This window comes from Gorilla gorilla, chromosome 20 (assembly GCF_029281585.2).
Source record: "Gorilla gorilla gorilla isolate KB3781 chromosome 20, NHGRI_mGorGor1-v2.1_pri, whole genome shotgun sequence".
NCBI classification, from domain to species: Eukaryota; Metazoa; Chordata; class Mammalia; order Primates; family Hominidae; genus Gorilla; species Gorilla gorilla.
The window spans coordinates 22,879,446-22,907,018 of NC_073244.2; the positions used below are offsets into that span (position 1 = coordinate 22,879,446).

The 27,573-nt window shown below is 50.6% G+C and overlaps 1 protein-coding gene across 8 annotated transcripts in view; it reads right to left on the reverse strand.

Moving 5' to 3' along the window:
• EPS15L1 (epidermal growth factor receptor pathway substrate 15 like 1) overlaps positions 1 to 27,573 on the reverse strand; it is a 116,494-nt gene that overhangs the window by 87,339 nt on the left and 1,582 nt on the right. The gene's annotated exons all lie outside the window — the stretch shown is intronic.

A 27,573-nucleotide genomic window follows, 5' to 3' on the forward strand; every position in this document is an offset into this window, starting at 1 on the left:
GTCACGCAGCTAATCGCGGCCACCAGAGGCCACGCCTGGATCCAGCCTGGCTGGCGGCCAAGTCCAGACACTTCCCGCTGTGTCCTGAGCTCTGCCAGACGTCTCCCAGGGAAGGGGAGGGACACCCAGGTGAGTGTGCCAACCTGGTGGGGAATTATGCAGTCCCTGAAATGCTGGCTGTAAAAGTTTATGTGTGTTGGTGTTTTAGTGAGTGAGGTGAAAAAAGAGCACACAAACCTGCCGTTGATGTAATAAGCGATAAAAGTGAAGAATGCACAATGACACCTAATTATACAGAATGGATGTGTAAACAGCTAAAGAGAATAGAACTGGGCAGGGAAAAGAGGACTATCTTGGGGGCAGGATTACAGTGTTTATCCAACAAATTCTTGGACTGCTGTTGTACAGTTTCTCACAATGAATAAAACCAGGGGGACGTAGACTCCTTCCAGTTATAGTCATTGGATTTGAACCAATACGCACCCACCACTTGCATATTGCTGTGCTACAAAGGGTCATTTGAAGCTAAAAATAATGCCCAGGCCGGGCGCAGTGGCTCACGCCTGTAATCCCAGCACTTTGTGAGGCCAAGGCAGGCAGATCACCTGAGGTCAGGAGTTCGAGACCTGGCCAACATGACAAAGTGAGACCCCATCTCTACAACAAATACGAAAATTAGCCAGGCATGGTGGCATGCACCTGTAATCCCCGCTACTCGGGAGGCTGAGGCAGGAGAATCGCTTGAACCCAGGAGGCGGAGGTTGCAGTGAGCCGAGATCGTACCACTGCACTCCAGCCTGGGTGACAAGAGTGAAACTCTGTCTCAAAAAGAAAAAGAAAAAAAAAATAATGCCCGGATTATGGTCAGCGTCTCTGGGGGACGCCAACACCCGTGAATGTATAAAGAAGTGAAAGTTGTAAACCCAAACAGCACTTTGGGAGGCCGAGGCAGGCAGATCACGAGGTCAGGAGCTCAAGACCAGTCTGGCCAACATAGTGAAACCTCGTCTCTACTAAAAATACAGAAAATTAGTCAGGTGTGGTGGTGTGCGCCTGTAATCCCAGCTACTCAGGAGGCTGAGACAGGAGAATTGCATTAATCCGGGAGGCAGAGATTGCAGTGAGCCGAGATCGCGCCACTGCACTCCAGCCCAGGCGACGGTGCGAGACTCCGTCTCAAAAAAAAAAAAAAAAGAAGAAGAAGTGAAAGTACAGAGAAAACTACCATGACAAAATGAAAATAGAAGGAAAATAGCATAAAGATCTGAAAGGGGAGAGGGAAAAAGTCAAAAAAAAAAAAAGAGGAAAAGAAAGGGGGAAACACTGAAAAGGCAGAAAAAACTAGAATAACATGAAAAAGCAAGAAAAGCCAGAGATTTAGGAGCCATCATTTTAAAACAGACAAAGACATCATGGAAAAGACATAGGAGGTAAGTGTGTATAGCAACAGCAGCCCCCGGATGGCTCCCCCCTCGTGCTTGGAGGCAGTGACACCATTCCTGGGTGAGGGGTACAGGAAGGAGTGGCTGTCACCCTTAACATCTTACAACCTCGTTAGATGACAGTGTCCAGCCATCACACCTGTGTCAACTTCTGGGTTCAAACTCCAGCTTATTTCCAAAATATGTCTCCCCAGAGGAAGAAGACCCACAGAAAGGAGGCCAAGGCAGGCAGGCTGTTTGTCATCTGTCAGTAAAGGTGACAGTGGTCAGGTCTAGGCAGCAAACAGCACATCGCCTGCCATGGGTTCACAGACTCCAGAGGCCCTCACTTCAGATGACAAAGGTGCCCTTCCTGCCAATGATCAGAGAGGTCTGGATCTGAAGCACATTTCCAGTCGAGTTTTTTTTTTTTTTTTGAGACAGGGTCTTGTTCTGTCACCCAAGCTGGAGAGCAGGGGCGCAATCTCAGGTCATTGCAATCTCTGACTCCTGGATTCAAGCCATTCTCCTGCCTCAGCCTCCCGAGTAGCTGGGACTACAGGTGCGTGCCACCATGCCCACTTAATTTCTGTATTTTCAGTAGAAGCGAGGTTTCACCATGTTGGCCAGGCTGGTCCTGACCTCAGGTGATCCGCCTGCTTTGGCCTCCCAAAGTGCTGGGATTACGGGCATGAGCCACCACACCCAGCCCCAGGCGAGTTTTTTAACAATCTCATGAGAAGCAAGGGAAAGAGGTTTCCAAGCTACTGTGATTCCAGTGGGAAAAAAAGGGTTTCAGTCTTTGAGGCATGCAGGGTTATTAAATATCTGCTCTACTTCCCAGGCGCTAATGAGCAACAAGATCCGCAACCAAGAGAAACAAGGCCCGGACTAATCCAGAAGAGTCGCTGAAGGACACAGCCCAGAGCTCCAACCTCTGCCCATCCATGCTAAAGGCTCATCCGGCTCGAACACTTGATGACCACCGGATGTCACTCTCAAAAGACCTACAGCTGAGGGAAAGCCCAGGGAGTATGGTTCAACCATTGCTCATCACCACGGGGGTCCACCTGGGTAACCTGGAACAATGACAGTGGTCAGAGGTTTTGATCTAATTACACATATGTCAGGTTTTGCATATGCAAAAGCAGAAGGGGGAAGAAAGAAGGTAAAGCACCAGGCCCCAACTGCCACTTCCTCTTATGCCAGGCTTCTTCCTGGGAACAATGGAGTCGCACCTGCACGCTGCCCTGATATGTCATTGAGACAGAACTGAAGACACATGTTGCTAATGACATGAATCCCCAGCCCCAGGCAGTCTGTCACTGGCCCCTGTGCAGAGACCTCTTGGCCCCCAAAAGGAAGATTCACAGCTACTGGGAAAGAGCCCTCTGTGTGCTGAGAGCAGCCTCTGGAGCTGCCCACCCATGTCTGACCCCAAAGTGAGCCTGGGGCCAAGCCCGAGGCAACGGCAGAGAGGGGACGCACCAGGGGATGAGGCCTGCACCGTAAGAGGCTGCAGGTGGCACCAGGATGGCCGTAGGAATGGAAGGAAGTGCAGCAGAGCTGACCCGATGTGTTCTCCTGACCCAGCCCACTGTGCTGAGAAGACGCCATCTTCGCCTCTGCAGTGTGTGAATTGTTGATGAGGTTCAGTGTAGCTTTCAGCTCGGTCTTTCAGTTGCTCTTCCTAACTCAAAATGCTAAGAGACAACATGCAAAGTTCCTGTGGCCTCCTCACTTATCCTCCGGCCCAGAAACAATTTACAAGTGGGATGACAGAGAGAGGGGCACAAGGAGAAGGACAAGTTCACATCCTTCTGCTCTGAAGGCTTTAAAACACCGCAATTCACACAAGCGCCTGTAACTGTAACCCAGGACAACAGCAGTTGAGATGGAGAAACCCAGCAGAACCACCTTGGAGGAGAAACTGTCTCAGGATTGTGTTCTAACGACTCCTAAGCAGAGTTCACCCAACTCTGATCCCCGCACGTGGCCAAGGGCAGGACGCCTCCTACATCTTCATGCCTGGCTGCCTCCTGCCCAAACTCTCACTCTGCTAGCAAAGTACGTGCTCTTGTGCAAAACAAACCAATGATCATCAGCCTTGGTTCAAAATGACTTTTGGAAAGCAATCCATTTTCACTGTAAAATGTTCAGAGAAGTACCTATAATCCCTTGTTTCCTATCCAGTACCTCTCATCCTCCCGACAACGCTAAAGGGCAGGTAATATTACTAGTCCAGTTGACAGGTGGGGAAACTGAGTTTGCCCTACTCAGGACCACAACAGCCAATGAGCAAGTCAGTGAAGCACCCAGGATAGGTGGTCCTGGAGTCAGACCCTCACCTACTGTGCACCCTGTAATGACAGCCCAGGTGTCACAGGGCTGGGCACCGGACCACAGGACAGCCTCATGCATATGCTGGCCTGGGAAAATGCACGTCCGTGATGACGTGCTGGAGCATTTTATTAAACAGAAGAGGTCAAAAGGCAACACTCAATTTGAGCATATAAATGGACTTGAAAGCCAGTGTTTTCGATGACCTGCCATTTCCCCAGGAAAGCTGAGACCCCATAATGGCTATGTTTTTCAATGCCACTGCCAAGTTTTGCAGGAAGTTAGGCATATAACACTGAAACACATCTCAGTCTGAGTTCCTACTTAGAAAAACATATGGATGCAAAAACATAGCCCGGAGTAGAGCTTGCTTGATAATCCTTCCATTTCTGCCTTCCCCTTAGAGGCCCCCACAGGCCTTGCACAACCATCACCCGATGTGAGCCCAGCCCTCCCGGCAGGCCGGCCCACATTCTGCGGGTGAGGTAACCTGGCTCAGTCATGTGGCAAGCACGGGGCAGAACTGGGACTTGACTCAAAACATTCAAAAGGCATCAGGGAAGCGCTGGGGCATGTCTAACCTTCCTGGACTGGATGGGCAGCTCTCTCCAACTGCTCCATCAGAGGTTTCTACAGCAGAGCTAAGGTAAACGTTACCAAGAGAAGGAGAAGACTTGGCAAGTGAAAAGAGAGCTTTTCCAAATCACAAGGAAAAAGACATCTCAATTAAAAATGAGCAAAGAGAGAGGCAATTCAGAAAGAAGAGATGCAGCAAAGTTAGAAAGAAAATGTTCCATCTCACTAGTAATTTAAGTATTACAGGGCCAGGCACTCTGGCTCACACCTGTAATCCCAGCACTTAGGGAGGCCAAGGTGGGTGAATCACCTGAGGTCAGGAGTTCAAGACCAGCCTGGCCAACATGATGAAACCCCATCACTACTAAAAATACAAAAATTAGCCAGGCATGGTGGCAGGTGCCTGTAATCCCAGTTACTCAGGAGGCTGAAACAGGAGAATCACTTGAACCTGGGAGGCGGAGTCTGCAGTGAGCGGAGATCACACCACTGCACTCCAGCCTGAACGACAGAGCAAGACTTCATCTTCGAAAAAAAAAAAAAAAAAAGGCAGAGAAGCTAAAACAATTCTGAAAAAGAATAATAAAGTGGAAAGAGTCAGTCTACCTGATTTCAAGACTGACTCTATAGCTAGAGTAGTTAAGACAGTGGAGTATTGGCAGGGGGCGGGCACAGACAGTAATGCACAGAACAGAATGGAGAATCTGAGAAACAGACACACACAGATATGCCCAGTGGATTTCTTGACAAAGGTGCAAAAGTATTTCAGGAGGAAGGAAAGCCTTTCCACAAAGGGCACTGGAGCAATCGGCATCCATAGGAAAAACATGGGCCTCGAACTAAAAGTCTTATGCCTCGTACAAAATGTAACTCAAAGTGGATCATGAATTCAAATGTAAAACATAATCCTCAGGATCTAGGGCAAAGCAAAGAGTTCTTAGACTTGACACCAAAAGCCCGATTCACAAAAGGAAAGATTGGCAGACAAACTTTATGTTTGCACTGTAAAAGAGCCATGTAAGGCCTGGCGTGGTGGTTCATGCCTGTAATCCCAGCACTTCGGGAGGCCGAGGCAGGAGGATCACCAGAGGTTGGGAGTTCAAGACCAGTCTGACCTACATGGAGAAACCCCGTCTCTACTAAAAATGTAAAATTAGCCAGGCATGGTGGTGCATGCCTGTAATCCCAGCTACTCGGGAGGCTGAGGCAGGAGAATCGCTTGAATCCGGGAGGCGGAGGTTGAGGTGAGCCGAGATCACACCACTGCACCATTGCACTCCAGCCTGGGCAATAAGAGCAAAATTCCGTATTAAAAAAAAAAAAAGGGAAAAAAAAAAGGCCGGGCACGGTGGCTCACACCTGTAATCCCAGCACATTGGGAGGCCGAGGTAGGCGGATCACCTGGGGTCAGGAGTTCAAGACCAGCCTGGCTAACATGGCTAAAAATACAAAAAAATTAGCTGGGCGTAGTGGTGTGCACCTGTAATCCCAGCTACCCAGGAGGCTAAGCCAGGAGAACTGCTTGAACCCAGCGGGCAGAGGCTGCAGTGAGCCGAGATTGTGCCACTGCACTCTAGCCTGGGTGACAGAGCAAGACTCCGTCTCAAAAAAAAAAGCCAGATAAAAAGATGAAAAGGCAAGCTACAGACTAGAAAGGTTTGCAAAGCACATATCCAACAAAGGACTACTATCTAAAATATATACTAGAGAGCTCTCAAATTCAATTCAACAGCATAAAAAAGAAAACAATCGAATTAGAACATGGGCAAGCCAGGCATGGTGGTGCGTACCTGTAGTCCCAGCACTTTGGGAGGCCAAAGCAGGAGGACTGCTTGAGCCCAGGAGTTCCAGACCAGCCTGGGCAACATAGTGAGACCCCATCTCTACATGAAATTAAAAAACTAGCCAGGCGTGGTGGTGCACACCTGTAGTCCCAGCTACTCAGGAAGCCAAAGCAGGAGGATTGCTTGATCCCAGGAGTTCAAGACCAGCCTGGGCAACATAACAAGATCTGATTTCTTAAAAAACAAACAAACAAACAAAAACACGAAGAAGAAAAGAACATGGGCAAAGATCTGAAGGCAAAAAGACATTTTACCAAAGACGAAATATAGCAGATGGCAAATAAACATATGAAAATATGTTTAACATCATTAGCAAAAAGAAGAATGCAAATTAAAACCACAGTGAGATGCCACTGCACGCTATCAGAGTGGCTAAAATAACAAATAGTGACAACATCAAATGCTGGTGAGGATGCAGGCAAACTGGGCCACTCATACACTGCTGATGGGAAAGTTAAAAGGTACGGTGACTCTGGAAACAGACTGGCAGTTTCTTAAAAAAACAACAACAAAAAAAACTAAACACAACATGAAACTACCGCATGAACCACCAACTGTCCTGGGCATTTACCCGGGAGAAATGAAGAGTCATGTTCATACCACATCCTGTATGCAGTGTTGGCCACAGCTTTACATGTCACTGCTCCAAACTGGTAACACCCCGGATGTCCTCCAATAAGTGAGTGGTTCAGCAAACTGTGGTCCAAGCACACCATGGAATACTACTCAGCAATGAAAAGGAATGAACGGCTGACACACATGCAATAATCTGGATGACTCTCCAGAGAATTATGCTGAATGACAAAGGCCAAACCTCAAAGGTTACATACTGAATAATTCCATCACATAACATCATTAAAATGATAAAATTGTAGAAATGAACAGAGTGGTGGTTGCCGGGGATAAGGAAGAGATGGGCTGGGAGGGAAGTGGGTGTGGCTATAAAACGGCAACAGGAGGGACATGTTCTGTACCTGGCTATCAACAAGACCCTATCTCTACAAAAAACAAAAAAATATAGCCACGCATGGTGGCACATGCCTGTGGTCCCAGCTACTCAGGAGGCTGAGGCAGAAGGATCACCTGAGCCCAGGAGTTCAAGGCTGCAGTGAGCTATGATCGTGCTACTGCACTCCAGCCTGGGCAACAGAGCTGTCACTTAAAAAAGGAAAAAAAGCTTTCAAACCTTGATTCCATGCTCTGATGCCCTCCCCAGTCCATGTCATTCACCTTGCTGCTTTGCTGAATGTCTAAACTCTCAGGGGTGGTTCTATTGCTTCTCGGTTCCTCTCCAGGGCAGGGAATGCATGCCTTACCCCTGTGTCATGCCCCACTGCAGGCCCTGAGTTCTGTCTGGGCTGGACAGAGGCCCTGAGCCCCAGGCATGTCCATCTTCTTTTTTTTTTTTTTTTTTTTTTTTGAGACAGAGTCTCACTTTGTTGCCCAGGCTGGAGTGCAATGGTGCGATCTCGGCTCACTGCAACCTCCGCCTCCCAGGTTCAAGTGATTCTCCTGCCGCAGCCTCCCAAGTAGCTGGGATTACAGATGCATGCCAACACACCTGGCTAAATTTTTGTATTTTTTAGTAGAGACAGGGTTTCACCATGTTGGCCAGGATGGTCTCGCCCTCCTGACCTCAGGTGATCCACCCGCCTCAGCCTCCCAAAGTGCTGGGATTACAGGCGTGAGCCACCACGCCTGGCCAGGGCATGTCCAACTTCTGCTGGTCTCGCAAGGTGGTCATTTGGGTCCCCAGAGAATCCAGGACTCTTCCTTCAGATCCTGAACATAGCCATCATCATCAATATCCCAGATGCAATACTGTACCACCATTATGCAAATGTTGCTTCAGAGGAAACTGGATAAATGGTACAGGCTCTTTTTTTTTTGAGACAGAGTCTCGCTCTGTTGCCCAGGCTGGATGGCAGTGGTGCAATCTTGGCTCACTACAACCTCTGCCTCCCAGGTTCAAGCAATTCTCCTGCCTCAGCCTCCCGAGTAGCTGGGATTACAGGCACCCACCACGGTGCCCGGCTAATTTTTATACTTTTAGTAGAGACGGGGTCTCACCATGTTGGCCAGGCTGGTCTTGAACTCCTGACCTCAGGTGCTCTGCCTGCCTCGGCCTCCCAAAGTGCTGGGATTACAGGCGTGAGCCACCGCGCCCGCCCAGACTCTCCAACAACTGCAAGTGAGTCTACCATCATCTCAAAATGAGAAGTTTTGTTTTTTCTTTAAAGACTTAGGAAACCTAATGACCAAATGCAAGGTGACATTTGCAGACAATCAGGGAAATGTGAATACGGTCTTGGTATCGGATAATACCATACCAAAGGCGTTATTATCAGTTGTGTACGGTGTGATAAGGCATTGTGGTTATGTAAAGGAAAATGGTCTTAACTGTTAGAGGTGCATGTTGAAATACAATTTCTTTTATTTATTTATTTTTTTTTTTTTATTTTTTTTGAGATGGAGTCTTGCTCTGTCGCCCAGGCTGGAGTGCAGTGGTGAGATCTCCACTCACTGCAAGCTCTGCCTCCCGGGTTCACGCCATTCTCCTGCCTCAGCCTCCCGAGTAGCTGAGACTACAGGTGCCCGCCACCTCGCTCGGCTAATTTTTTGTATTTTTTTAGTAGAGACAGGGTTTCACCATGTTAGCCAGGATGGTATCGATCTCCTGACCTCGTGATCCACCCGCCCCGGCCTGTCACAGTGCTGGGATTACAGGCGTGAGCCACCGCGCCTGGCCTACAATTTCTAAGACTAAAAAAAACAGGCCAGGCACGGTGGCTCACACCTGTAATCCTAGCACTTTGGGAGGTCGATGCAGGCAGTTACCTGAGGCCAGGAGTTCAAGACCAGCCTGGCCAACATGGTGAAACCCTGTCTCTACTAAAAATACAAAAAAATTAGCTGGGTGCGGTGGCGTGCGCCTGTAATCCCAGTTACTCTGGAGGCTGAGGCAGGAGAAATGCTTAAACCCAGGAGGCATAGGTTGCAGTGAGCCGAGATCACGCCACTGCACTCCAGCCTGGGCTACAGAGTGAGACTTCGTCTCAAAAAAAAAAAAAAACACACACACAACAGGAGGCTGGGTGCAGTGGCTCACGCCTGTCACCCCAGCACTTTGGGAGGCTGAGGCGGGTAGATCACCTGAGGTCAGGAGTTCTAAACCAGCCTGGCCAACATGGTGAAACCCCGTCTCTATTAAAAATATAAAAATTAGCCAAGCGTGGTGGCAGGCACCTGGAATCCCAGCTACTCAGGAGGCTGCGGCAGGAGAATCACTTGAACCCGGGAGGCAGAGGTTGCAGCGAGCTGAGATTATGCTACTGCACTCCAGCCTGGGCAACAGGAGTGAAACTCCATCTCAAAAAAAAAAAAAACACAAGCCAGAGCCAGGTGTAGTGGCACTCGCCTGTAGTCCCAGCTACTCGAGAAGCTGAGGCAGGAGGATTGCCTGAGGCCAGGAATTCCAGGCTGCAGTGAGCTATGATCACTGGGCCTCTTAATGGCTACTGCACTCCGGCCTGCACAACATAGCAAAATGTCATCTGAAAAAAAAAAAAAACAAAACCTAAGAACTAAAAATATACGTAGGTGGGGGAAAAGATCAAAGGGTGGTACAAAGAAATCTGCAAAATATTGATAACTGTTGTAAATGGGCAGTGGGTACATGGGAATTCATTAAACCCTTCCCTCTACACCTATTTCATTTTTTTATTTTTTTTGAGATGGAGTCTCGCTCTGTCCCCCAAGCTGGAGTGTAGTGGCACGATGTTGGCTCACTGCAAGCTCCACCTCCCAGGTTCACGCCATTCTCCTGCCTCAGCCTCCCGAATAGCTAGGACTACAGGTGCCCGCCACCATGCCCAGCTAATTTTTTTGTATTTTTCTTAGTAGAGACGGGGTTTCACCGTGTTAGTCAGGATGGCCTCGATCTCCTGACCTCATGATCCACCCGCCTCGGTCTCCCAAAGTGCTGGGATTACAGGTGTGAGCCACCGCGCCCGGGCTTTATTTTTCATAGAGACAGAGACTTGCTCTGTCACCCAGGCTAGAGTACAGTGGTGCCATCATAGCTCACTGCAGCCTCAACCTCCTGGACTTAAGGGAACCTCCTTCCTCAGCCTTCCAAGTAGCTGGGTCTATAAGTGCATGCCACCACACCCAGCTAATTACTATTTTTTATTTTTTGTAGAGACAGGGTCTCGCTTTGTTGCCCAGGCCAGTCTCTAACTACTGGGTTCAAAAGATCTTCCCACCGGGGCCTCCCACGGTGCTGGGATTATAGGTGTGAGCATGCCCAGCCATCAACTTTTAATGTGTTTAAAGGCCATTTGGGCTGGGCACGGTGGCTCATGCCTGTAATCCCAACACTTTGGGAGGCCGAGGTGGGCAGATCATGAGGTCAGGAGATTGAGACCATCCTGGCTAACACGGTGAAACCCCATCTCTACTAAAAATACAAAAAATTAGCCCAGCGTGGTGGCAGGCGCCTGCAGTCCCAGCTACTCGGGAGGCTGAAGCAGGAGAATGGCGTGAACCTGGGAGGCGGAGCTTGCAGTGAGCCGACATCGCGCCACTGCACTCCAGCCTGGGCGACAGAGCGAGAATCTGTCTCAAAAAAAAAGAAAAAAAAAAAAAAAACGACCTATCGGGTACTATGTTCACTACCACGGTGACAGGATCCGTATTCCAAACCTCAGAATCATGCAACACTCTCATGTAACAAATATGCACATGTACTCTCTGTATCTACAATAAAAAAAGCTGAAATCCAAGAAAGAAAAAAGAATTTCTATTAAAAAAAAAAAAAAAGGCCATTTGATGTGCTTCTGCCTTGGCAAGGACCCTAATGGCACAAGCTGCATAAGGTTTAAGTGTGACAAATGAGAGCTTGGTGACAGGATCGTGCTTCTGTGAAACAATACAAACTGGCATTCCTTTAGAACACACACAAGTGTGCCCTACCATGGCTACAAGGTCTGCTCCTGGGAGACTGAGAAGTGATGCAGGAGTGGGGGAAGGGCAAGAGGGTTCGCTGTTTTCCCCCCTTGAGGGCACAGATGCAGACTGCGAGGCACTGGAAACAGCAGAGGACTGGTTAAGCTGCTAATAAATTGCTGAGTCTCCGTGGGACAGCATAAATACCTTACAGCAGTTAAAACAGCAGAATGTTTACAAATGGGGTCCAATCTTCATTAGCTTGCTAAATGAGAAGGGGGCAATCTAGCAGGTGCAGTGTGACCTGGCTTATAAGCACACGGTATCCTATCGCCCTGCTACTGGAACCTGGCGGGACAGGGCCATGCTTACCAGGATTTCTACGGGCCAGCTAGTTTGCTTCCTCATGGCTTCCTATGTTCCCTGGTGTACTATGTCAGCATGAGCTGCTTTTGTAAATTAGACAGAAATAGAAAGATGTGCAAGGAAAAGCAGGATCTGAAGGAATTTTCATGGATTCTCCCCAGGGACCCAAATGAGTGCCTTGTGAGACCAGGAGAAGATGAACATGCTCGGGGCTCAAGGCCTCCATCCAAACCAGACAGAACTCAGGGCCTACAGTGGGGCATGGCACAGGCGTAAGGCCTACAGTCGCTGCCCTGGAGAGGAACCAACAAGCAAGAGAACTGCCCCGAGCATTTAGACATGCAGCAAAGCAGCAAGGTGAATGACATGGACCAGGAAGGTCGTCAGAACACAGAATCAAGGTTTGAAAGCTTTCTTTTTTCTTTTTTTTTTTTTTTTTAAGAGACAGCTCTGGGCCAGGCATGGTGGCTCACACCTGTAACCCCAGCACTTTCGGAGGCTAAGGTGGGTGGATCACCTGAGGTCAGCAGTTTGAGACCAGCCTGGCCAACATGGTAAAAGCCTGTCTCTACTAAAAATATAAAATTAGCCAGGTGTGGTGGTGCACACCTGTAATCCCAGCTACTTGGGAGGCTGAGGCAGGAGAATTGCTTGAACTAGGGAGGCAGAGGCTGCAGTGAGACAGGATCACATCATTGCACTCCAGCCTGGGCAACAAGAGTGAAAACTCCATCTCAAAAAAAAAGAGAGACAGCTCTGTTGTCCAGGCTGGAGTGCAGTGGCACGATCATAGCTCACTGTAGCCTCAAGCTCCTGGGCTTAAGTGATCCTCCTGCCTTAGCCTCCTGAGTAGTTGGGACCATAGCCATGCACCACCATGTGTGGCTAACTTTTTTTTTCTTTCATTTTTTTGTAAAGATGGGGGGTCTCATTATTTTGCCAGGCTGGTCTTGAACTCCTGGCCTCAAGCAATCCTCCTGCCTTGGCCTCCCAAAGTGCTGGGATTACAGGCGTGAGCACCGAACTCAGCATTCCAGAAACAGAACTGCTGGAGAAAAAACATCGCCTGCAGCAGGCTTCCTGCCTCGATGCACTGCCCTGTGGAGGACGCAGGACTATGCTGAGCCCTAAAGGTCTTCAGGAGAGACTGCCCGGCTCCATCTACACCTATGGGCTGTGTTCTCCCATCTTGCTTCACTAAGAGAAGCTGTCTCATGTGGAGGTCAACAGTGCTGTCAGACAAATGTGGATTTGAGTCCTGTCCTGCTGCTGGAACGCTGTGCAACCCTGGGGCAGGACGAGTAGCCTCTCTGTGCCTCAGCTTCTGCATCTGGAGATGAGGGTGAGCACTCCCACCCCCGGGGACTTGTCAATCACCGGCTGTTGTGATTCGTGGTATCCTCCTCATCGCCCTCCTTCCACTGGCTCCAGGTAAAAATGTACCCTCTCCCCAGAAACATCCCTCCATCTCTCTTCCACCTCCAGCTACTGACCTCCCCCCACCCTTCGCATAAAACCTCCTGAAAGCCAGGTGCAGTGGATCATGCCTATAATTCCAGCACTATGGGAGACCAAGACGGGCAGATCACCTGAGGTCGGGAGTTCGAGACCAGCCTGACCAACATGGAGAAATCTTGTCTCTACTAAAAATATAAAATTAACTAGGCATGGTGGCACAGGCCTGTAATCCCAGCTACTCAGGAGGCTGAGGCAGAAGAATCATTTGAACCCAGGAGGCAGAGTTTGCAGCGAGTTGAGGTTGTGCCATTGCACTCCAGCCTGGGCAACAAGAGGAAAACCCTGTCTCAAACAAACAAACAAACAAACAAAAAACCCTCCTGAAAAAGGGTCCACCCTTGGATTCCCCAGCTCTCCCTTCTTTGGACCTGGAAATTTGTTTGCTCACTCAACCAACACATGCTGAATTTGTGCTAAGAGGCAGCACTGGGGATACAAAAGTGTGTAGGACAGAGTCCTGGGCTTCAGGCCAGGCGTGGTGGCTCACGCCTGTAATCTCAGCACTTTGGGAAGCCAAGGTGGGTGGATCACATGAGGTCAGGAGTTCGAGACCAGCCTGGCCAACATGGTGAAACTCTATCTCTACTAAACATATAAAAATTAGCTGGGCGTGGTGGCGGGTACCTGTAATCCCAGCTACTTGGGAGGCTGAGGTGGGAGAACCGCTTGAACCCAGGAGGCTAGAGGTTGCAGTGAGCCAAGATGATGACATTGCACTCCAGCCTGGGTGACAAGAGTGAAACTCCATCTCAAAACAAAAACAAACAAACAAACAAACAAAAAATAGAGTCCTGGGCTTCAGGAAGGGCAGGCGGGACAAAGTCAGCCCAGGACTATGGCACAGGGGACCGCATAATATAACTGCAGCAGTAGGCACAGTGAGGGGAACTCAGGGCTTGGGGCCAGGTATGCACTGGGACAGAGAAGACAGGTGAGCTGTGGGTGATTCAGCACGGCCCCAGTCAGGTGGAAGGGCACGTGCGTAGGATGCCAGGGTCTCTGCACGCTGTGCTGAAAAGACAGGATGTCATCCCCAGGGCAAGCAGAGCCCGGGGAGGGGGTGCCTGCAGGCCAGCAAGGTGGGCGCATATGCATATGAGATGGTCAACGGTAGAAATCCGCTGCAAGGAGCAGGGCTGGAAGGAAGCGATCAGAGAGAGACTGCCATGGCCCTCCAGCAGCAGGACTCCAGCAGCCTGGGGACTGCAGCGACTCACAGTGCAGACACCCAGCGAAGGAGGACATGCCAGTTCCCTAAAAACGAATGTGTTTCCTTGGGATGTCCCCAGGGGCATTGAGGTGGAAATCTAATTGCCATTCTAGACAGCTTGGTGCAGGTGTGGAGGTGAACAACGGGACCTTCCCCACCCCCAGCCTCATGGAGCCGTGACAAAGCACAGAGACAGCTGCCAAGAGCTAGATGGAAGAGACAGGATGGAGGGCCAGTCCGCAGCCAGCAGCAGACATACACCCAGGGCATCAGGAGACCTGGAAGGCGCCCCCTCCATGGCTGAGCCTGTCCAGGGAGCCTCGGTCAAGCGAGGCTGTGGAGCACCCGCACCAAAGCAGTGCCGGAGACAGGCCTGCCACGGGGAGGGAGGGAGGAGGCTCCACCACAGGAAACACCAGCGGAGCTGGGTCCTGGAGGGATGGAGGGGCGGGCGTGTAGGGAAGGGCTCAAGGGTCTTGTGCAGCCATGCAGAGGGCAGAAGGGATGGAACTGGAATGGCGCCCAGGCAGGAGGGGAGCAGATTCCAGCCCTCCCTCCTGAAAATGCTGCTTAAGAGCAAAAGCAGATGAAGCCTCTGAGCAGCCCTCCCAGCTGCTGACCTGTGTCCCCTGGACATCACCCCTCCCGGGCATCTCAGAGAACAGACCTATTCAGTTCCATCTGTTTCCTTCCTCTGACCCATGAGCGGTCTCCCTGGAGAGACATGGGAGAGCAGTCACCTAAGACTGGGGGGGAGGGTGGAACACCGAGAGGGGCTCAATGACTCAGCAGTGTGTCCTCCGCAGCAGGAACACCCACCGCCTCCTACAAGGGCCCACTTCCCAGAGTCTCCCAACTTTCCAAAGTGTACCCCGGGCCTTCCCAACATTCCTTTCCTGCATCAGCTACTCCTGGGCTCCAATGTCCCTGCCATCTACTATTCCCTAACAGAGCACACTGCCCAGGACTCGGTTGGGATGGGTCTGGCCTCCTGTCGGGGTGTTCCTGACAGTGGGGGGTGGCTCCCTGCCAAGGATGCCAAGATCCCCCACACTGGCCAGGTCAGTGCCATGCCACCTTCCTCCTCATCGCTGTGGGTGACAGCGTCAGCCTCCTAGTGCACTGTTCTTTTTCTGGCCCCTCTAAACATCAGGCACCCCTCGAGGCTCCCGGACCCCACAGTGAGCAGAAAGATGGTTGCTGCCACCATGGAGCATCATAGTCTGGTCAGGGCATCAAAGCCAGTGAGCTGACACACACACCAACACAGAAGAGCAAACGCACAGCAGGGGTGACAAGGACTAGGACAGGGGCTCTGTCCTGATGGGAGGGCCGCCCCGCCCCCACCCCGCTTGCCCCACACATGCCTCTACAGAGCCTGGCCCAGCCTCCTCACCCACGGCCCTGCCTTCACCCACTTCCCCACTGCACCTCGCACACAGCCATTCCTCTGCTCAGAAAGGCTCTTCAGGGTGTACAACGGAGGCTAAGGTCCAAGCCCTCAGCCCAGTCCTGAAAGTGCTCCCTGGCCATCTCCTACCTTGCCGGGCTGATTTCACTCCACACACACACTCACTCACACACACTCAGCCACACACACATACACACAATCACACATGTACACTCAGGCTCACCCACATACACTCACACTCACACATATTACACTCAAGTCTCACCTCCTTCCCCCGGCTGGTAGAGCTCTACTGAACATATCGGGCACCTTTCACTCCTTGTCTTGGCACAAGATGCAGTCATGCATCGTTTAACTACAGGGATGCATCCTGAGAGTTGCATCATCAGGTTAATTTCATCGTCGTGAGGACATCCTGGAGTGAACTTACACAAACCTAGAAGGCAGCGCCTGCTCCACGCCTGGGCTGTGGTCTAGCCTATTACTCCCAGGCTACAAACCTGGGCAGAGTGGCCCAGTACTGAAAACTGCAGGCAACTGTAACACAATGCTAAGTAGCTGCATATCTAAACATATCTAAACATAGCAAAGGCACAGGAAAAATACAGCAGTATAATCTTACAGGAGCACTGTCACATATGCAGTCCATGATGGTTATGTGGTGTGTGACTGTATTCCCTATGCTTGGGGCCGCTGCCTGCTGCAGGCCAACGCCCTGCTCTAAGACTACCCTAGGTTCCCCCAAATGAAATAAGTCTCTCCTGCCTCCACACTCCCATAGCCCCAAACTTTGACAAGGGACACTTCCTGAAGTCGATTTGATGGAAAAGCTGCTGTAATGACCAGCCTCTCTCACTACATTCTTAATGCCTGGAGGGTGGAGGGATCACGCTGTGCCCTCCTAGAAGCAGGCCTTCAGTAAATGTCTGTTGAGGGCATGGGTGAGATTAAAGTGTTGAGGGAGGCAGGTGGTGGGCTGAGTGCAGGAAGGTGCAGTTGGTAGTGGGGAGCGGGCAGACATAGCTCCGTGGCTCAGCAGCAGTGAGGACAAGCCACCAAGCCACCCTGGGCCTCAATGTCCCCATCTGTAAAATGAGAATAGACAGCACCTGGCCTGAGGATGCTGGTAAGTCCCAAATGAGAATATGCAAGTGAAATACACTCTGCAATGGGAAGCCATTATTACATCCCCTATTATGGTTACTCTTGTATTATTATTCCTGAGACAGGGGAGCAGGCTGTATTTACAAAGAATGGTGGGCGGGGAGGGAGGTCAGGCAAGGCTGTGAATCAGCACGTGAGTTGCAGGTGTAAAATCACAGTCCTTATAGCCTGCCCTGCCAACTGATCTTTGCCAAGCAATAAAGTATTTCAACAAATGTTGGCTACACTATGGTACATATGGTAGCCATTTGCTCTCTCAACTCAACAGCTAAGCAGCTCCCAACATCAGGATAGAACAATATTTCAGTTCAGGAATGGTGGCTCAGGCCTGTAATCCCAACACTTTGGAGATTAAGGCAGAAGGATCCCTTAAGGTCAGGAATTCAAGACCAGCCTGGGCAAAATAGTGAGACCCTAGCCCTACAGAAATTAAAAATCAGAAAATTAACTGGGCGTGGTGGTGTGCTGAGGAGCACCTGCAGTCCCAACTACTAAGGAGGCTGAGATAGGAGGATGAACCCAGGAGTCTGAGGCTGCAGTGAGCCGTGATGGCACCACTGCACTCCAACCTGGGTGACAGAGCCTGTCTCTAAAAATAAAAAAAGAACAGTGTTTCACCAATTCTCTTAGTCTCAGCTGTCATTTTCTTAAAAAAAAATACAATTTTACACACAGCAGATAAGTACACACCTGTAAAAACCCACTTAGTGTGAATTAAAGGACATTTTAAATGTGCATTAAATGTGAATTAAAGGACATTTTCTAGTGGCTAAGAGTCAACAACAACAAATTAAATCAATAAAGTCAACTGACTGTGAATGCCAACTCAGAGGCTGGCCTAAAAGAAAATGCCAACTCCATGGCCTGGTGTGAGCAAGCAAAATAACAGCAACAATTTGCACCCTGGTGATGGACAACCTTGCCCAGCCCATCAGCAATTGTGGAGCCTGCTCCTCCACTCCAGAAGCCTCGACCCACAGAGAAAGTTTCCAAAGCCAGCACGGGGGTGCCGCGGGCACAGAGCGTTCTAGTTCTCAGCAAAGAAAAAACTCAAAGGGAAGAACGTTTGCAAGAACATGCGCCTAGGCCAATCGTGTCTGGGACCCCCCAACCACAAACAGTGCCATTTGTAGGGTGTGGGGGGAATTGAGGGGGACAGTCCATCCCCATAACCGTACAGTCCTGGTTAAACATGCTCAGTGTGAGGGCCTCATCATCAAGTTTTTTCGTGTTTCATCTTTCCCCTTTGGAGAGTGTGAAATGAGATAGTTTTCTCTTCCACTGGAAAATATAAAATTGAAAAGCACGTCCTCGTCAGATTAAGAAAAGCCAGCTGGGGCCGGGCGCGGTGGCTCACGCCTGTAATCCCAGCACTTTGGGAGGCCGAGGCGGGCGGATCATGAGGTCAGGAGATTGAGACCGTCCTGGCTAACACGGTGAAACCCCGTCTCTACTAAAAATACAAAAATTAGCCGGGCGTGGTGGCAGGCGCCTGTAGTCCCAGCTACTCAGGAGGCTGAGGCAGGAGAATGGCGTGAACCCGGGAGACGGAGCTTGCAGTGAGCCGAGACTGCGCCACTGCACTCCAGCCTGGGCAACAGAGCAAGACTCCGTCTCTTAAAAAAAAAAAAAAAGAAAGAAAGAAAAGCCAGCTGGGCATAGTGGCTGACACATGCAATCCCAGCACTTTCGGAGGCCGAGGCAGGTGGATCGCTTTGAGCTCAGGAGTTCGAAACTGGCCTAGCAACATGGAGAAACCCCATCTCCACAAAAAATACAAAAATTGGCAGGGTGTGGTGGCATACACGTGTGGTCCCAGCTACTCGGAGGGCTGAGGCTGGAAAATCACTTGAACCCGAGAGGCAAAGGTTGCGGTGAGCTGAGATCGCGCCACTGCACTCCAGCCTGGGTCACAGAGTGAGACTCTGTCTCAAAAAAAAAAAAAAAAAGAAAGAAAGAAAAGCCAGTTTTCTACAGATTGGCGTAATGACAGAGGCACGCTTGTTGATGTCACTTGCACAAGAGGGAAGCCCTTTCCTCACCCTCTGATGAGCGGAGGTGAGGAGGTAGCAGGGCCCCAGCCCTGGTGGTGCCCTGACTGCTGTCACCGGCCAGTGGGCTCGAGCAGGCGGCTCTGGGCCCTGTGCCTGTTTCTTCACCTGAGAGACAAAACGTTCCCTTCTGTCAACTACCCTCAAAGGCAGCTGGAGAGACAGACTGCGCTCCTGGCTGCTGTTCCAAGTACCCAGCCTCCAATCAACAGATATCACCAGCCTACTATGTGCCAGGAGCCCAGATTTCAGGGGCTGGGAACCCAGCAGGGAGCAGGAAAGACAGAGCTCCTCGACCCTCCCGGAGCCCATGGTGTGGCAATCATAGGACAAAATGGTGGCTTTGGAGCCCATGGTCTGATTCAGACGCCTGTTCTCCATGAGGGTCTGACCGGTTGTTTTACCTCTCTCCTTCTCAGTTTCCTCATCTAGAAACAAGCACAGGGACGATGGCACCATTGTTGGTCCCACAACACTCCCTCACTCCTGCATCAGACCTGTGCCCCAAATCTCTCCCCAGGGCCCAGAGCTGCCTGCCTGGGCCCACTCACTGGTGAGGGCAGTCAGGGTACCACCAGGGCTGGGGTCCCGTTGCCACCTGTTCTGGGAGACCAGGTTACCAGAATCAGGGAAGTGGGGGGGAGGGCATGGTGGCTCACACCTGTAATCCCAGCACTTTGGGGGGCCGAGGTGGGTGGATCACTAGAGGCCAGGAGTTCGAGACCAGCCTGGCCAACATGGTGAAACCCTGTCTCTACTAAAAATACAAAAATACAAAAAAATTAGCCAGGCTTGGTGGTGTGCACCTGTAACCCCAGCTACTTGGGAGGCTGAGGCAGGAGAATTGCTTGAGCCCAGATGGCGGAAGCTGCAGTGAGCCAAGATCATGCCATTACACTCCAGCCTGGGTGACAAAGCGGGACTCCACCTCAAGAAAAAATAAAGTAAAACAAAGAATCAGGGAAGTGGGGCTCTGAGAAGGCAGAGAGGGGGCCAGGAAGCTGTGAAGATGGTGCTGGGAGAGAAGGCCTGTGCAGAGGGTGGGGGCAGGACACTGGTCCACGCAGTGTGCAGCCAGTCAGAGAGGCTGCACCCAGCTGCTTCCTCCAGGCCTGTTGGAACAGAGGAGGGAAAAGACAAAAGGAGGCACAGGCGCCCTCTTCCTCCTGTCCTTTATTCCCAGCCCAGTGGAGGTGATTCATCCCACCGCTGTGGGTGCCACCTGACTTCCACGAGTGTGTCACACTATGTCCTAATTTTCTGTGTGCCTGGGTGCCCAGCTGCAGTTGAGCTGACCTGGAGGGTGGGGCTCGGTTTTATTTATCTTGATCCCAAGACAGCACACAGTAGCTCAGCAGACAGAATCTCATGGTGCCCCAGCCCCAGAGCTGGTCTTCTTTTTGACTGTACCTAAATGTTGGGTCTCACGTGGCTTGGAGGGTTTCCCGCAAAGTGATGGGTTTTGACTCAACTGACACAGCCACAGCCCACCAGGCTCTGCCCACCAGGCACTCCCACTGCTGCTGTCCTGGCTCCCTGAAGGTGGCCTCAACCTGACGGCTGCAGACACTATGCCTGCTTCTTCCCCCTGCTTCCTCTCCCACCTAGACCCTCACCTGTCCAAATAGCTACCCCACATACTCCTTCCACCCCCAGCCCTTTCTACTCTTCCTGAAACAACCTCAGGCCAGGTTCCTCTTGATCACTTCATGCCCATATCACAGAGACTGTCTCGGAGCTAGAACCCAGCTCCAAGCACTCCCTGTGTAAGCAGCCAGATCATCTAAAGGTGTCACTCCTCAAGAACCTGCCATAGCTCCCTACTGCCTCTCATAATGTGGCCCATGCTACTCTTCCTTCAACAGATGATTGCTGAGCACCTGAGTGCCAGCTGCAGCCTGGCAAACAAGGATGAATAAAACAGGCACAGTCTCTGCCCTTGTGGACCTAGTCTAAGTGGTTGGGGAAGACAGACCATCAATCAACCCCGCAAAGAGAAAATTATAAACGGCTAAATGGAAAAGGTGTCCATCTCCACCAGTGGTAACAGAGATGCTGGGCCAGTTTGTCAGGAAAGGCTTCCCTGAGGAAGTGATGCCCCAGCTGATATGAAAAGGTGTAGGGATTCACCAGAGGATGAAGGGTTTGGAAAGAGCATTCCAGAGAGAGGGAACAGCAGATGCAAAGGCCTTGAGGCAAGATGAAGGATAGCCTGTGCAGACGACAGAAAGAGAGGCCAGGGGGCCACAGAGCAGAGGGAATGAGGACTGCAGGCCTGGGAAACACAGGGAGCAGATGTGCTGTCAGCTGCCGGTAGCAGCGCCTGATCCAGCCTGGCTGGTGTGCCCAAGAGGAGGAGAAGTGACTTTATGTCAGCCTGACCTGCAGGCAATCAGTAAACAGATTCTGTTATCAGGTCTACATTCCACACCACAGGCAGTGCAGATGGAAATCCGAGACAAATGTCTGCGGTCATCTGTGACCTTTACTTTCACCCCAAAGCTTGTAGCATCAAGAGCTGGGACTCCTATGAAGGGAAAAGCCCAAAGAAGCTTTAAGAGCTAATGGTCTGCACTCCATGCAGGAGCAAACTTCAGGGCCACCACTCTGACCAGCGGTAAAGCCCAGTCCAGCGCGAAGGACAGTGGGCAGGTCTCAGCTCCTCAGCCCCCATCAGCCACTGGCCACTCTCTCGGCAAACAGACATCCTGTCAGTTAGGCCAATTTGTAGCCCACACACAAACTCTCACGTCTTATTTACCAAAAGACCTTCCTTCTTTCATCCCTGAGCTGCCTAAATTAAAGGAAGGACATGAGCCCCAAAGTCCCAGCCGCATGTTTTGGCCCTTTGACCTAGACCTGCAGCCTCTCAGCTCTGGCTCAGTCCTCTTTGCCTCCGTGTGAAAGGCTATTCCCCATGGCCTAGACCAGGGGTGTCCAATCTTTTGGCTTTCCTGGGCCACACTAGAATTGTCTTGGGCCACACATAAAATACACTAACACTAACACTAACACTAATGATAGCTGATGAGCTTTAAAAAATTCACGGGTGGGCATGGTGGCTCATGCCTGTAATCCCAGCACTTTGGGAGGCTGAGGCGGGCAGATCACAAGGTCAGATCAAGACCATCCTGCCTAACCAGTGAAACCCCGTCTCTACTAAAAATACAAAAAATTAGCCAGGTGTGGTGGCGGGTGCCTGTAGTCCCAGCTACGCAGGAGGCTGAGGCAGTAGAATGGCATGAACCCAGGAGGCGGAGCTTGCAGTGAGCCGAAATTGCACCACTGCACTCCAGCCTGGGCAACAGAGCGAGACTTAGTCTCAAAAAAAAAAAAAAAATTCACAAGAGAACCTCATAATGTTTTAGGAAAGTTTACAAATTTGTGTTGGGCTGCATTCAAAGCCATCCTGGGCCACATGCAGGCATGGGTTGGACAAGCTTGGCCTACACCAAACACGTCCTCTCCTCCATACAACCATGTCCAACACCCAAATGGAAGCCAGTCATCTGCCCCTCCTGCAGCTTGGACCACCCATGACCTGAGCCTCTGCTGTGGGCCGGGCCTGGACAACTCAATTCTGCATGGGCCAGGAGCACTCATTACCACTCTGGCAGGGAAATCTTTGGATTCTCCTAAAGACAACTGGCTGGGAGTGGTGGCTCACACCTGTAATCTCAGCGCTTTGGAGGCAGAGGCAGGAGGATCACTTGAGGTCAGGAGTTCGAAAGCAGCCTGGGCAGCATAGCAAGATCCTGTCTCTACAAAAAAATTAAAAATTAGCCAGATGTGGTGTTGCATGCCTGTAGTCTCAGTTCCTTGGGAGGCTGAGGCGGGAGGATCACTTGAGGCCAAGAGTCGAGGCTGCAATGAGCCTTGATTGCACCACTGTACTCCAGCGTAGGCAATAGAGCAAGAGCCTGTCTCTAAAGGAAAAAGAAAGACAATAAGCAGGCCTTTCCATGTCCCTCTCTACCTTTTAATGAGATTAGATGAGATTAAAGTAATAAAATAAAAACTCAGACTACATGATATCTAATAACTAGGTATAAAAACAAATGAGGTTAGGAGATGTCATAAACTTAAAAACAAACAAACAAAAAAATAACTTTCCAAGACAAGAAATTATGGTGCAATGAAGAGGCCTGAACCTGTCTCAGAAAAGCCATGTCTGCCTGAGCTCACTGGGTACAAACTTGGGCAAGGGACGTAACAATCTCTGGCCTCACTTCATCTATTTTTTTTTTTGAGACAGGGTCTTGCTCTGTCGCCCAGGCTGGAGTACAGTGGTGCAATCTCGGCTCACTGCAACCTCCGCCTCTCAGGTCCAAGCAATTCTCCTGCCTCAGCCTCCTGAGTAGCTGGGACTACAGGCATGTGCCACCACGCCTGGCTAATTTTTGTATTTTAGTAGAGACGGGGTTTCAGCATGTTGGCCAAGCTGGTCTTGAACTCTCGACCTCCAGTGATCTGCCCTTCTTGGCCTCCAGTGATCTGCCCCTCTTGCCCCTATACACTGAAGATAATACTGGCCAGAGTGACCGGGAGGATGAACCAGGCAATCTAAGATGTTTTCTTTACTCAGTCCTTCCAGCCTGGTGTTGAGACCTTTCCTGACCTCCATCATCAGATTGGAACCTGCCCTGCTCTACTCATCTCACAGCATCAATCCCCACCGAATGCACTACACATTGGCTCATTTCTTTATATCCGGGCCCCTCCCAACGATGTCAGCCCCGTGAGGCAGCACTGCCTTCAGATTCACTGTTCCATCCACTGCCCAGAAAGTGCCCAGCAAAAAGAAGATGCCAAATAAATACTCACTGAACAAACAGTGTGATCTACAAAAGGAAGGCATGAGGGCCAGGCGCGGTGCCTCATGCCTGTAATCCCAGCACTTTGGGAAGCTGAGGCAGACAGATCACTTGAGGTCGGGAGTTCGAGACCAGCCTAGGCAACATAGTGAAACTCCATCTCTACTAAAAATACAAAAATTAGCTGGGTGTGTTAGTGGGCGCCTGTAATCCCAGCTACTCAGGAGGCTGAGACAGGAGAATCGCTTGAATCCAGGAGGCGGAGGTTGCAGTGAGCCAAGACAGCGCCATTGCACTCCATCCTGGGTGACAAGAGTGAAACTCTGTCTCAAAAAAAAAAAAAAAAAAAAAAAAAGGAAAGCACTGAGAGCACATGCGTCACATGGCAGGGTCCTGACACTCTACTGTGACAAAGCAGGTCAAGCGAGTTCACAGTACCATTCTGCAGATGAGAAAACTAAGGTACAGAAAGTATTTGCAGGACTGAGGGCAGTGAAGGAATATCTGGGAATCCAAACAAACATCTAAGGACCTAAACATTGAAAAGCAGGCACCACTGCACCTGATGGTGCCTGCTCTTCTTTTCTTTTTTTTTTTTTTGAGACGGAGTGTCACTTTGTTGCCCAGGCTGGAGTGTGCAGTGGCGTGATCTTGGCTCACTGCAACCTCCGCCTCCTGGGTTCAAGTGATTCTCCTGCCTCAGGGTCCCGAGTGGCCGGGATTACAGGCATCCGCCACCACGCCAGGCTAATGTTTTGTATTTTTAGTAGAGATGAGGTTTCACCATGTTGGCCAGGCTGGTCTCGAACTCCTGACCTCAGGTGATCCACCTGCCTCAGCCTCCCAAAGTGCTAGGATTACAGGCGTCAGCCACTGCACCCGGCCTGGAAAGTTGTTTTAAAGTTCAGAATGGAGGTGGAGGGGTCTTGCCCAGGGAGAATCTATTTAGTCGAAAAAACAACAACAACAACAACAAAAAAAAAACAGGCCAGTGCAGATCAATAAGTGACAGTCAGAGAATTCTGGATCTTTCAGGAGTGGATTTTACTCTAAAACTTAGTTCTCATCAATTTAGACTGCATTGCCATTAGCATTCTACTAAGATAGACTAGCAATTATTTCAGAGGAAGAAAAGAAACAAGGGACAAGAGGACAAGTAAGTGTCCGAGCCACTCAGCATTCATTCCAAACACACTGGCCGGGTGCTGCTCTGGGAGGGGTGCCCAGCAGGCCGTCTGGAACAGCAGGGCTCTGCGGCAGGAGGACGCAGGTGTGACCTCAGCTCTGCGCCCACCAACTATGAGACTTCAGCAAGTTACTCTATTTCTGTGGGTCTTGGTTTCCTCACTTGTAAAAGGGGAATAAAAGCCTCCTAGAATGGAGGCACCTACCAAAATACAGCAAAGGTCCTGGATGAAGAACACATAACAAGGGGGAAAGGAGGAAGGTGTAACTCTTTGGGCCCAGGGCAGTCTCTCCTCATCACTGAGCCCAGTTACCATGTGCTTCCTAGGTACAGCGGTCACAAAAGGGACCTACGGAAGGTACAAGGGAGAGAACTCTCATTCGGGTGGGGCTAAGGGAGGACAACACAGGGGAGGCCTCAAAGACCGTCCTTCAGGGCAGGCAGCGTACGGCAGGAGCTCGCAGTGATGTTCTAGCAACCGGAGCAACACAGCTAAGGAAGCTGAGGCTAGAAAGCGTTGCCAAGAGCCAGAAGTGCAGGAAAGGGACCCAGCAAGGTTAGGTGGAGTCGATTCAGGGCTTACTAAGCTCATCAAAGCTGACTTTTTTTGAGACTGAGTCTCACCCTGTCGCCCAGGCTGGGGTGCAGTGGCGCGATCTCAGCTCACTGCAACCTCCGCCGCCTGGTTTCAAGCGATTCTTGTGCCTCAGCCTCCCAAGTTGCTGGGATTATAGGCATTTGCCACTATGCCTGGCTAACTTGTATTTTTAGTACAGACAGGGTTTTGCTATGTTGGCCAGGCTGGTCTCGAACTCCTGGCCTCAAGCAATCCATCCGCCTCAGCCTCCTAAAGTGCTGGGATCATAGGCATGAGCCACAGCACCCAGCCATAAACTGAGTTCTTTTGGAGGAAGGGGAATGGGAGCTGTGAAAGGTTTTTGGAACAGGGGAATATGTTTTAGAAGATGAATCCTAGCCAGATGCAGTGGCTGACACCGTAATTCCAATACTTTAGGAGGCTGAGATAGAAAGATTGCTTGAGGCTAGGGGTTTAAGACCTGCCTAGGCAGCATAGCAAGACTTCATCTCTACAAAAAAAAATTGTTTAATTAGCTGGGTATGACTGGTGCGCTCCTGTAGTCCCAGCTACTTGAGAAGCCGAGGTGGGAGAACTGCTTGAGCCCAGGAATTTGAGGTTGCAGTGAGCTATGATCCTACCACTGCACGCCAGCCTGGGGGACAGAGCGAGACCCTGTCTCAAAAAACAAAAAGAAGATGACTTCCACAGTGGCGTGGGACTAAGTGGGAGGGAGTGGGCAAGTAGGAAGTAGGATGGCCCAGACCACTTTGGGGCATGGCAAGGAAATGGCCTATTCCAGAGTCCAGCAGGCTGGCAGAGGTGCAGGAGAGAGACACCTTCTGGACTCCAGAAGGCAGGTTTGAAGTCCTCTGTACAGAAGCTCCAGGGGAGGGAGCACACAGAGAGATAAGATGCAGGTAGGGAGGCTGAAATTAGGGGACAAGAAGGAGAGACTGAAAGGAGAGAGGATGAAGAGTGAAGACTGATGGGCTCCAGTGTTGCGGAGTTCGAGGAGGATCGGCTGCAGCCACAGGGCACCGGGGTTAAGGACGGAGGGGCCACCGGTAACCTCGGGGAGTACAAGGAGGGAAGAGATCTGGATGCATTTCCACGGAAGGCTTTTTGGAAAGCAGAAGAGAGCTGAGCAGGGGGACAGGGAGACACACAAATCACTGAGATGCTGTTGGGAAAAAAAAATCACTCCTAAAGAGGCAGGAGCGCAGACCTTTCGAATTTATGTTGATATTCAGGGTCAGAAAAGAGTATATAAGGAAGGAGATTCTGAGATGATGTCAGGGAGTACAGAACAGTCTGAAAAAGATGCTGATGGGAAAAGTGCAGACAGGAGTTGGGGTGGAGAAAACACACCCCTCCTCCCCTAGGCTAGCCCACTGGGTTATCCACTTTGCTCACCTTCACCTGGCCATCTGCTTGCCAAGTGTGCTCTGTCACCTAAATCCAACCAGATCACAGCCACCTGCTGGAGGGTGCTTCCCTTTTGCCCCCAACCAAAAATTTTGGAATCATACCCTTGGTTCCCCCAGAGTTATCTGTGAACCCAAGTGATCTCCTGAGCTAGACAGTAAGGGCCTGGGAGGGCCATGCCTCACACCTGGGCCAACAGTAACCCATGGTGTAGATTTTCACTCGAGAGCAAGTGTAAAGAAGTGCTGACATTTCCAAACGAAGAAAACCAGGCCACGCCTTCATTCAACAAATGTATAGGGAAAGGAGCAGGAAGAGGCTAAGAAGTCAGTGACCTGGCCAGGCGCAGTGGCTAACGCCTGTAATCCCAGCACTTTGGGAGGCCGAGGCAGGTGGATCACTCGAGGTCAGGAGTTTGACACGAGCCTCGCCAAAATGGTGAAACCCCGTCTCCACTAAAAAAAAAAAATACAAAAATTAGCCGGGTGTGGTAGCACGTGCCTGTAGTCCCAGCTACTCAGGAGGCTGAGGCAGGAGAATCACTTGAACTCGGGAGGCGGAGGTTGCAGTGAGCTGAGATCATGCCACTGGACTCCACCCTGGGTGACAGAGCAATACTCCATCTCAAAAAAAAAAAAAAAATTGGACAGGAAGTTTTAGAAAGATCCACGCCTCCCAAACTGGGAGTGCTTAGTGCTTTCTCATGAAATGATCTTAGGT